The 12,179-nt window shown below is 45.5% G+C and overlaps 1 long non-coding RNA gene across 1 annotated transcript; it reads right to left on the bottom strand.

Moving 5' to 3' along the window:
• Window positions 1-4,346: 4,346 nt before the first annotated feature.
• On the bottom strand, window positions 4,347-10,863 carry LOC119966313. The gene is made up of 3 exons (XR_005460727.1): window positions 10,152-10,863; window positions 7,150-7,303; window positions 4,347-5,543 (listed from the first exon to the last, which is right to left on the bottom strand). It is a non-coding gene; the product is annotated as an uncharacterized LOC119966313 (long non-coding RNA).
• Between the last annotated feature and the right edge of the window lie 1,316 nt (window positions 10,864-12,179).

Here is a 12,179-nt window from a genome sequence, read left to right as displayed (position 1 = left end):
TAGAAACATTTAAAAGTATGAAGGGAATAGATAGGATAGATGCGGGCAGGTTGTTTCCACTGGCGGATGAAAGCAGAACTAGGGGACATAGCCTCAAAATAAGGGGAAGTAGATTTAGGACTGAGTTTAGGAGGAACTTCTTCACCCAAAGGGTTGTGAATCTATGGAATTCCTTGCCCAGTGAAGCAGTTGAGGCTCCTTCATTATATGTTTTTAAGGTAAAGATAGATAGTTTTTTGAAGAATAAAGGGATTAAGGGTTATGGTGTTCGGGCCGGAAAGTGGAGCTGAGTCCACAAAAGATCAGCCATGATCTCATTGAATGGCGGAGCAGACTCGAGGGGCCAGATGGCCTACTCCTGCTCCTAGTTCTTATGTTCTTATGTTCTTCTATCAGAATGGACCTGCAGAGGACAGTCTTATCTGTGGATGCCTTGTGCACACTACTCTTTACCAATTGGGTTTCAGACCGATATAGTTTCATGCTGGTGTGAGGCAAGATTGGAAAGCCTGATGGGATTCCATCAGGCAGTTGTTTTAATGAATTTTCTAAAGATGCAAATCAATGTAAAAAGCGTTCACGCCACCTGCCATTAACCCGCCATTGGGAGAATCGCAATGTGATTTTACACAGTCAAGTTTCTGACTCTCGTTAGATTCTCTGTTCTTTCCAGCCACCAAACCCATCACAAGTGGGATTGGAGAATTTTGCCAAAACTGTCGCCTGGGTCTTTGGCTGTGACACTCACCATATATCGATAGGCTGGGTCCAATTACCCTTTACCGTTTTTTTATGTGATTGTCCCTCATGCCAATGGTCATTATTCCTTTTGGACAACTTATCAATCAGTTTGTTTCCCTATCCATTTGTCTTGACATATAGCTTCCTTGCACACCATTCCTCAAAAAAGTGCTGTTTTCAAATGCTTTCATGGCTTTGTCCTTCCCTATCTCTGAGGTCTTCTCCAATCCCACAACCCTCCAAGATATTTGTGCTCATCTAATTCTGGCATCTTGAGCATCTCTGGTTTAAATTGCTCCACCATTTGTGGCCGTGTCTTGAACTACCATTGCACAAATCTCTAGAATACCCTCCCTAAACCTTGCTGGCTTTCTGCCAATCTTTCCTCCTTCAAGAAACTCCTTCAAACCTTTCTCGTTTATCAAGCTTTTGGTCACCTTTATGAATATTTCTTTATGTGGCTGCGTGTCAGATTTTGCATATGTGTAGGGCCTTGGGATGTTTTATTACCTTTATCATCTCTGTAAGACACAACATAAGCTATTTAAATCAAACCTTATTTTCAGCTTATTATTTTCTGGACCATCATCATGGCTGCTACAGGTCATATAATTTGCAAGGTGGCTATAGTTCTGGAAACTGCAAACAATAATCACAGGACAAAGCTCAACCCTCATCCTTCTGGACTCTCACACATAGAACATAGAACATAGAACAGTACAGCACAGAACAGGCCCTTCGGCCCTCAATGTTGTGCCGAGCCATGATCACCCCTCTCAAACCCACATATCCACCCTATACCCGTAACCCAACAACCCCCCCCCCCTTAACCTTACTTTTATTAGGACACTACGGGCAATTTAGCATGGCCAATCCACCTAACCCGCACATCTTTGGACTGTGGGAGGAAACCGGAGCACCCGGAGGAAACCCACGCACACAGGGGGAGGACGTGCAGACTCCACACAGACAGTGACCCAGCCGGGAATCGAACCTGGGACCCTGGAGCTGTGAAGCATTTATGCTAACCACCATGCTACCCTGCTGCTCCTTTCATTATGTGGACTCATTACAATCAACAAAGCAAGACAGCAGCAGACTCTTTGCAGGTTCTTCCCAGCTTGGACTTGTAACAAAGAGAGAGCCACTGAAACTTGTTATACCCAAGGAGGTTATAATAGCCACCTCTATCTCCTAAGATGAACAATAGATTTTGACTAGAGACATTGGGCGTGATTTTCCGATCCCATCCATTGATGATTCCCACAGTGGGTGGACTTGAAAATCCCATGCATCAAAACTGATTGTTAACCTGAAATTGACTCATCAATGAGTAACAATACATTACCTAAGATCCTCTGACGTTTAGAAAGCTTTAATGTTATATTCCTGGACTCCTATGGCAATCTGCTGTTAACTTCCAGCCTGTCAACACCAAAACAGGACTCCACACTAACAACAAAACCTACCTCAAGTCTAAACCCTCTCAAAGTCTGGTTCTCCAGAAGATTCCTGCCATCATCTGTAGAATGGACCAGGACTCTGGATGCCAACCTCATCTTGCTGCATCGTCAGTAATGTTAAAGGACATCTGCAAATCCTGTTTTCAACGAGCTGAACGATCTGAACTTCAACACTTACATGAAGGAACACTCACTGGACTTGAACATTCACATGAGTTAATAGCTCTATCTTTGTTTTTAATTTTGTTATTCCTATTTATAAAACTCTATCTATCCTATTCCCCACTTGTATGTTTGTACATGGGCAGCACGGCAGCATAGTGGTTAGCACAATTGCTTCACAGCTCCAGGTCTGAGGTTCGATTCCAGGCTTGGGTCACTGTCTGTGCAGAGTCTGAAAGTTCTCCCCGTGTGTGCGTGGGTTTCTTCTGGGTGCTCCGGTTTCCCCCACAGTCCAAAGATGTGCAGGAAAGGTGGGTAAGCCATGATAAATTGCCCTTAGTGTCCAAAATTGCTCTTAGTGTTGAGTGGGGTTGCTGGGTTCTGGAGATAGGGTGGATGTGTAGGCTTTGGTAGACTGCTCTTTCCAAGAGCTGGTACAGACTCGATGGGCCGAATGGCCTCCTTCTGCACTGTAAATTCTATGACTTAATGATTCTATGTGTGTTTGCGTAGTTACGACAACTATCCCCCAGATTTGAATTTATGAATAAACAATAGTTGTGATGTAACCTTGAAGACAGTTTGCTGTGAATCACTTTAAAATTGATTTCACAACCAGGGGGTTGGGGGAAATCACATTGCAGCCTATTTAAAATTTAGAACACATTCGCCAATGGACAGACAGTGAGCAAAATAAAGGAGTTCCGTTTGTCTCTCTACCCTGTCCATAACACATTAAAGATGTGATATGAATACAATTTGTTGTTGCTGCGCCAATGGACTCTTTGAAGGGTAAGGATTATTAGAAGTTCACCACCACCTTTGATTCCCAGCTGCTGCAGAGCTACAAGCTCCTGAATTACTGTTCTTTTTCCTCAGGTCAGAACAGAATTGCTAGAAGGACGCTCATTTTGAAACAAATCTGTGGCCCCATGTGATTTCTGAAGGTCATTCAGAGTACTTTAAAGTAATTTTCCAAAAACCATAATAAAAGTGCGAGTGAAATTCTTTCTAAAGCTTTTCAATATTTTAAAAATAGGAACGGGTGAATATATTTATTGATAGTACTACAATTGATGACTCCTAACTCATACTGTCCATGATTGGCAGGAGAATCACATTGCGGTCTTATTTCATCCTTATTTCAATATTTTAATTCGGCATCTACCTGTTTCTTCAGATTTCTGGCCACCAAAATCAAAGTAGTCCAGAATAACGTCGCAGTCAGGCTTCTAGTAATCACTTCAGATTTTTGCAATTTGCATTTGACCTTATTGTATCACTAAATATTGAAGGCTCTGTATCAGAGACAGATGAACACCACAAATCTGAAGAATTCCTTCTCTAATAAAGTATTGAGTTATGCTGTTTGGTCTGTTTTAGATCCTCGATCTGAAGCAACCCAATACTTTCCCAAATTGTTTCATTTAGCTGTTTCTTGAATTATTCCAGGATGTAAGCCTCCATCAACCAATCTGAAAATTTATTTCAAAGGTCAATCACTTTCTGCTGGAAGAACTCCTTGATATAATTTAGTAGCACAGTGGTTAGCACTGTTGCTTCACAGCGCCAGGATGCCAGGTTCAACTCCCACTTGGGTCACTGTCTGTGCGGAGTCTGCACGGTCTCCCTGTGTCTGCGTGGGTTTCCTCCGGGTGTTCCGATTTCCTCCCACAAGTCCAAAAGACAGGCTGTTAGGTAATTTGGACATTCTGAATTCTCCCTCTGTGTATTCGAACAGGCGCCGTAATGTGGCAGCTAGGGGATTTTCACAGTAACTTCATTGCAATGTTAATGTAAGCCTACTTGTGACAATAAAGATTATTATTATTATTAAATTTCTCTTTACTTTGATGAATGAACTTATCGAATCATTGGTGGAATTTCCTTGTATTTTCGCAGAGTGTGGCAGCAGGTGGGAAAAAGAGTGAGGAAGCCGTTGGCCCCATGGTGGGAAAAGGAAAACTCAGAAACAATCAGTCATGAATAAGAGCAAATTTAGTTTATTTCTTAGCTCTGCAGAGGACACCCTCCTCTCTCTACAGGAGAGAGAGGAAATCGCGCCGAGCGCCTCAACCTTCAGTCTTTATACATTCAAAAGATCCAAGTAAATCTCCATTCCATATAAGGAGTTGTTTTTCTCCTAACTTTACTATCTCGACCTTCAGACAGCTGGCATATCAGTTTCTCTCTCTCTCTCTAACCTTGCACACACACACACACACACACACAGACGCCTGCAGCTTTTTAGTTAATCACACTATTAAACAGTTATTCAATATTAAGTATTAAAATTGTCCATTCCAATTCCCTCCTTTTTGTCATCCTAATGACAACATCTATCAAAATTTTAATCGCAGCCAGTCACCTAAGCAGTATCTACATTCCCTTATTGTTAAACAAATGTTTGCTCAAAGAACAGACATCAGGTATCATCGTACTCCTGTAGATTTTTCAATAATACCATCATTAATCTTTGGTACATAAAATGGGAAACAGGTTGTCATTACAGCTATATGAACAGAAGATTAGTCTATTGACAGTTCATTCTCGAATGGAGGTATCCACTGGTTTGTCTCCTCTAAGTCAACTTGTTCCCTTGCTGCTGTTGGGTCAGATAGTTTCAACATCTGGTAACTGCGGGACAGGTTTGCTATAGCTGTTTTCTGGAGGCATTGGCAGATGCATGGTCCAGTTTTGGGGAATCCTTTCGCCGTGGTCGCCACCACCAGGTTCCAGTTGTATGGGCCACAGGGGTCTCGGCATAAGTACTTATCATCTCGCAAGTATTTAGAGTCATAGGGCCACGGGTCACACGTAAATGTGTCTCTCCTCTGGTTAATGTCATTGTAACCTCTCCAGCCCAATACGCTTTTCCCATTACCAGTTCCAGCATAAGCATCATGATAAGCGACATTACCCCTTTCATGTTGACTTGTCCGGTGTGAGCTGGGGCTCCGGCACCCGCTTACAATGACTAGCGTGAATCCACGTTGCTCTTTCTGCTACCTTTATCGCTGTCTGCGTCACAAGGAGCACCTGGAATGGTCCCAGCCACCGTCTAGCTCTCTAGCTCTTCCTCCTGAAGTCTTTCACCACTACCCAGTCGCCTTGCTGCAGGTCATGCAACTTCCCCTCAGCCATTCGTGGCAGGGCTTCCTTCCCTTGAGCTTGCACCTGAGATAAAATCGCAGAGAGTTTTGTACAGTAACGTAACATTTCATCCTCACAATGGCTAGTCAGGGTCCTCGCGATGGGTTTTGGCCCAATTCCAGTGTTGGGTGGTCTGCCGAATAATATTTCAAATGGACTTAAATTGGCTCTACCTCTGACCCTAGTCCTCATGTACATTAGTACTACGGGCAGGGCTTTCGTCCATGGTATTCCCATTTCATTGCAACACTTTAGAACATAGAACATAGAACAGTACAGCACAGAACAGGCCCTTCGGCCCTCGATGTTGTGCCGAGCAATGATCACCCTACTTAAACCCACGTAACCCGTATACCCGTATCCCAACAATCCCCCCATTAACCTTACACTACGGGCAATTTAGCATGGCCAATCCACCTAACCCGCACATCTTTGGACTGTGGGAGGAAACCGGAGCACCCGGAGGAAACCCACGCACACATGGGGAGGACGTGCAGACTCCACACAGACAGTGACCCAGCCGGGAATCGAACCTGGGACCCTGGAGCTGTGAAGCATTGATGCTAACCACCATGCTACCGTGAGGCCAGCTTATTTTTCAGAGTGGCATGTTCCCTTTCTACCGCTCCTCCACTCGCTGGATGGTATGCACAGTGTTGCCTTAGATCAATGCCTAGGTATTCTCCTACCTGCTTAAGAGCCTGGTTTACAAATGGCGTGCCATTATCAGTGCTGATTTTCTCTGGGATACCCCATCGTGGAATAATTTCAGTTAACAGGTCCTTGGTTACTGCACTAGCATCTTGTTTGGCTGTAGGGAACACCTCTACCCACTTAGAGAACATGTCAACCATTACTAGGCAGTATTTCTTCTCTTCACTTGGGGTTAGCTCAATAAAGTCCATTTGAATATGCTTGAAGGGTCTCAGTGGTTCTGGGTGCGCCCCTGGGCTTATCTTAATTCCTCTCCCCACATTATTGGTAGCACAAATAACACATCGCTCACAAAATTTCTGGGAGTAACTAGTAAAGCCTCTGGTGTACCAATGTGCAGCGATACTCTTGAACATCCCTCCTTTTGACACATGGTCCTTGCCGTGTGTCAACTTAGCATAATGAGGAAATAGCGCTCTCGGTAGACATGGCTTATCATTGGGGCCGTACCATATCCCTTCTTTTACCTTACCCCCTGCCTTTGACCATTCTTTCTTTTTTCCCATGAGGCTTGTGTTTGCAGGTCTTGTATGTCCACTGTTGGGATAGGAACTGTTAGCATTGGCATGTTTACATTATCACTGATAGGTTTTCGCGCTGCTGCTTTCGCTGCCGCATCCGCCCTTGCATTTCCCTGTGAGACTGGATCGGTTTTCCCTGTATATGCGTCACACTTACAGACTGCAATACACTCAGGTAAGAGGACTGCGTCCAAGAGATCAGAAATCAGCCCATGGTGCGTGATTGGTTTGCCAGTTGATGTTAAGAATCCCCTATGTTTCCAGAAGGTTCCAAAATCATGAGTCACCCCAAAGGCATATCTACTGTAAGGGCTATCAGTTCCGCAGCTTGTGCGGAGAGGTGTCTAGGAAGCGGCTCTGCTTTTAGTATGTTGTGTGATGTGACTATGGCATACCCCACACAGTTCTGGCCCGCTTCTCGATCTCTGAACGCAGACCCATCCACAAACAGTTCCATGTCGGGATTTTGTAGGCGGGCATCCTGCAAGTCAGGTCGTGGACTACAAACTTCATTAGTTAGAGCAACACAATCATGTGGTTCCCCATCACCTGCGGTGGGAAGAAGAGTGGCGGGGTTAAGTATGGTACACCTTTTCACTGTAATGTTTGGCATTTCCAGCAGGACCGTGTTATATCTTAACCACCTTGCCGCAGACATATGAGCTGTTTTTTGCTCTAGGAGAAGTAGAGAGACTGCATGTGGTACCAACAAAGTTAATTCACTGTATCCCACGATATCTCTAGAGACTGCTATTGCTTTTTCAGCAGCTACGACTGCTCTCAGGCAAGTAGGCAGCCCCGCTGTAACTGGGTCCAATTTAGCAGAGAAATATGCCACTGGCCGAAGTTTCCCTCCGTGCTCTTGTAACAGCACAGACGTCATGCAGCCTCGTTTTTCATCTACCGTTTGGGTAAAAGGTTTATCTGGGTTGGGAATTCCTAGGGTCGGTGTAGACTGTAAAGCCAATTTCAAGTCGCCGAACGCCTTTTCTGCTTCTGGGGTCCAGCTGAGTGTACTGTGGGCTTGCAAGCCCTTCCCGTGGGCTATGTCACTCAGAGGGGCTTCGAGGACGGCATAGTTGGGAATAAACATCCTACAGTACGAGCACACCCCCAAGAAGGACATCAACTGTTTTTTAGTCCTGGGTTTAGGGATTTCTTGGATTGCTTTCACTCTGCTTTGTCCTAAGGTCTTACCCTGGGCCGATATTAAATGTCCCAGAAACTTTACTTGTTCTTGCACGAACTGCAATTTTGAAAGGCTTGCCTTGTGTCCTTCCTCAGCTAGGTGGCATAATAGTGCCAATGTGTCTTGCTCACACTGCTCCTTGGTTGGAGCTGCGATTAGACAATCGTCTACATACTGTAGGAGGGCTGATCCCGGGGGCAGGATTAGTGGCTCCAAACTCTTTTTTAACGTTTTGTTGTAGATGGAGGGCAATTCACAATATCCCTGACATAACCTTGTAAATGTATAAGAACTTCCCTTAAATGAAAAAGCAAACCAGTACTGACTGTCTGGGTGAACAGGAATGCTAAAGAATGCTTTAGCGAGGCCTACTACGGAGAACCACCTGCTCCCGGGTGGGATCTGTGCCAAAATGGTATATGGATTCGGAAAATTAGGGGCTCTGGCCATAACAGCATCATTGACTGCCTGCAAGTCCTGTACAAACCTCCATCCCTCGGGTTCTCCCAGGAGAGTCGCCTTTTTGACAGGGAAAATCAGTGTACGCACTGGTGAGTTTTCGCAGGGTACTATGACTCCCGCTTTCAATAGTGAATTGAATACGGGGGTGATCCCTTCTACCACTTTGGGTTTTAGCGGATACTGTGTTCTGCATGGTCTATAATCAGACTTTGGTGTAATCTTTACGGGCTCACAATCGCGTATTAGACCCACATCATGTTTTCCCTTTCCTCAAAGTTTCCCTGGAACTGTCTGCAGTTGCGGGTCATCGGCAGTAATTTGTACAAAACTCCAGGTTGTTCCCCTATGGCTCTGGTCCGAGGCGGGGACTATTTCCACCACTCTCTCTGCCTGAGATAGCAGTTAAGATTCTTTTTATAAGCTCGCATACTCGTACTGAACCACACAGTTGTGTCTGAAAGCAGTGTCCAATCATTGACTTTGAGATTTTTAAGGACCCACAGTCCCAAATCTTTCCATTGTCTATTGCGCCCTTTTGCTAATGATACATGGGGGTGTGGCCCTTCTATTGTAAAGGGGTGTGGTACTCCTGATCTCAGACGTATTCTAGACAGGTCTATACTTGCAGCGCACCTATGCTCATCCCAATATAACTCCCGTATCAGCAGCACCTCAGACTTTTGCAACTTCCCGAGCCGTTCATTCTCATATCGATTATCTGGTCCCCCCAAGTGAATGTGTGCGGTGCAGTGCAGATTCTCCTCGGACATAAAGTCAGTGTTAATAGGCTTAACGCGTTCGCCTGCTTCTCCCATGAGTGCTCGGTTTACTGAACTCACTGCCGCTGGAGTCAATCTCCATTCATAAATATACATCAGAGGTCTGGCGTCATATTTAACTCCTTGGAATGCTATTTCCTCTCCTTCCGGAACCCTTAGTCCCTCTGGGGTGCTGATCAGGCTAAGTCCCAATTTTCCTATCAAATCTCGTCCCATGAGATTAATCGGGCTACACCGAGAGAGTAAAAATGCAAATTTAAACCTTTCTCCATAATTAGTCTCACACCTTAAGGGTGCAGTAAATTGTTCTTGTTCTTGTGGGGCAGCACGGTAGCATGCTGGTTAGCATAAATGCTTCACAGCTCCAGGGTCCCAGGTTCGATTCCCGGCTGGGTCACTGTCTGTGCGGAGTCTGCACGTCCTCCGCGTGTGTGCGTGGGTTTCCTCCGGGTGCTCCGGTTTCCTCCCACAGTCCAAAGATGTGCGGGTTAGGTGGATTGGCCATGCTAAATTGCCCGTAGTGTCATAAAAAGTAAGGTTAAGGAGGGGGGGTTGTTGGGTTACGGGTATAGGGTGGATACGTGGGTTTGAGTAGGGTGATCATTGCTCGGCACAACATCGAGTGCCGAAGGGTCTGTTCTGTGCTGTACTGTTCTAATGACGCCAGATGCCCCGATGGAGTTCAGGTACCTCCCACTCATCTTAATCGGTGCCTTTAATTGACTAATCTGTATAACAGAGTTTCCCGCACCGGAGTCAACTGAAAAAGTAAGCCTTTCCCCTTCCACAGTTAATACGTACACTGGCATTCATCGATAGAATTCTTCATTATACTTAACATAAGTGCCTTGCGGTTTAGATTCGTGCATCACACTCTCTATAGTCTGTGTAAAGTTTTCAAGAACGCTAGTACAAGAGGTTAGCTTAAACGGTTCTTCATTGCAAAGCATCAAGGTTTTGGACTCACCCTCTCCTTCAGGCATACCTCCATCGTCCTCTCCTCCCCTTTGTCAATTACCATTGTCATCATCAAATCTTGGCCCTTCTTGTCTCTTTGTTGGGCAGTCTCTTGCCCAGTGGTCCTTGCTTCCGCACGTGAAACACCCATCCGTCTTACCGCGTCCTCGCCCTCGACCTCCCCTGCCTCTTCCTCTTGTCCGTCCTCTACCTCTTCCTCGTTGCTGACCTTCTGCAACCTATGTCACCATCTGCATCATAGTTAGCTTGCTTGGTGACTCTGATCCTCCCTCCTTTTGTTCCGCTTCGCCTTTTCTTGTGTCAGTAGCTTTTCAGCGTGCATGGCGTGTTGTTCGATTAAGTTGAGTTTCCCTGTGTCCCATGTAATACATGTATTTTTCACCTTCTTAGCGATGTCCTCACTTAATCCATTCATAAAACTGTTCCGCAGATGTGCCTCATACGGAGTCACTTCAGCTGTATTCATGTCAGCTGGTGGTGTAAGTCCACCTTGAGCGTTATGGACTTCTGTGAGCCGGGTCAGGTACTGGGACACAGTTTCACCGTCACGCTGCTTACACATGGCAATTTTTGTCATGTTCATTCTTACCGGAAAGGCAGTTTGACAGGCGTCCACCAGACCTGTAACAAAGGCGTTATAAGGCACATTATCTGCATGGTCTGGTTGAACTTGGTGAGCTCGTACATTATCATCTGGCCAATTGTATCGGATCTTGGAGATTTCTGGGCCCAATTTCCTCCCCAATAATCGCCACATCTCATGAGACGTGGGGCGAAACTCGATGCAGAACTTGTGTACCTCGCCTGCAAATATCTGGCCTCCCGCTTCTCTGGGATCCGGGACTTGTTCATAGGCACATTCAATGCCTTTCATTGTCCACGGTCTGTGGACAACTATCGGTTGTCCTTCCGGGCCCGCCACCTCCATCATTGGAGCATTGAGGACACTGCCGAGAAATTTACTGTCTCCTTCCCTTTCTTCGTCGCCTTTGTGATAATTAAATGGTTCTGGTGCATCTGGAAGGGCAGATTTAGGTCTGCACGACGCCTTACTCCGGGTATGGTGAGCTACTCGGGAGTCAGATGTAGACATGGTACTGATATCTGGGTAAAGGGGGTGACGGTCAGCTCCTGACGATAGAGTTCCCATGGACGTCTCAAGCGTTCCCCCAGGGGGTTCACTATATGGTGGAGGGCTCGGTCGCGACTGTTGGCCTGGGTTCGTGGGGGCCACTTGTGGAGGAGCTGTTGGGCGCGGGAGGCAGCCATCCAGGTCGGGATCATCCGGAATGGGGTGACCTGAAATAGACTTAACACACTGAAGAGAGTTGGTTTTATTTGCAGTTTCTTTGGGTTTCGCCTGCAATCGTCTATTTATTATTTCTGCCTCTGTTTTCCACATACCATAAGCCGCCTAATTTATTGTTTCTCTTTTCCTTTTGCTTTTCTTTCCACTTTCTTTTGCCCTCTGTTCTAACTGAGTTTTTAATAATTCCAATTGTCTTAAACTAAAACTTCCTCCTTCAGGAAAACCACACTCCTTCACCCACATTTTAACTTGACTCGCCGAGTCTTGTCCATAATTAGTAACCATGTATCGTATATTAGGGCTATTTAAACTTGCAGCATTTGTTTGTTTTTTACCATTGCTATTACCCATGACCGGTCTCTTACTTGTGACCCAGACTCACAGCGATCTTACCCCTTGTGACTTGATTTTCCTCTGAAGGCTCCCGCACATAAGCGCATCCGCTTAGGTGGCTTGGTTTTCCTAAACCAGCAAACCAATACCTATCGTTTAGGTATTTTTACAGGTCCAACCTGTTTGATAGATCCAAGTCTAAATCCATCCGTCACTGTGAGACTGTTCACCACTGTCTATAATTAATAATAGAGCAATTCCTTACCACAGATTTCAGTCCAGATCCCGGTGCTGAGGTGACACAGTAATTCCTGGTCCTCTCACGCTGATGGCCAATTGAAGAGTTTGAGATGAGGTGAAAAGCCCTCAAGGCGT

The sequence above is a fragment of the Scyliorhinus canicula genome, chromosome 5, assembly GCF_902713615.1.
Source record: "Scyliorhinus canicula chromosome 5, sScyCan1.1, whole genome shotgun sequence".
NCBI lineage: Eukaryota > Metazoa > Chordata > Chondrichthyes > Carcharhiniformes > Scyliorhinidae > Scyliorhinus > Scyliorhinus canicula.
This window is presented reverse-complemented; position numbering and strand designations above follow the sequence as displayed.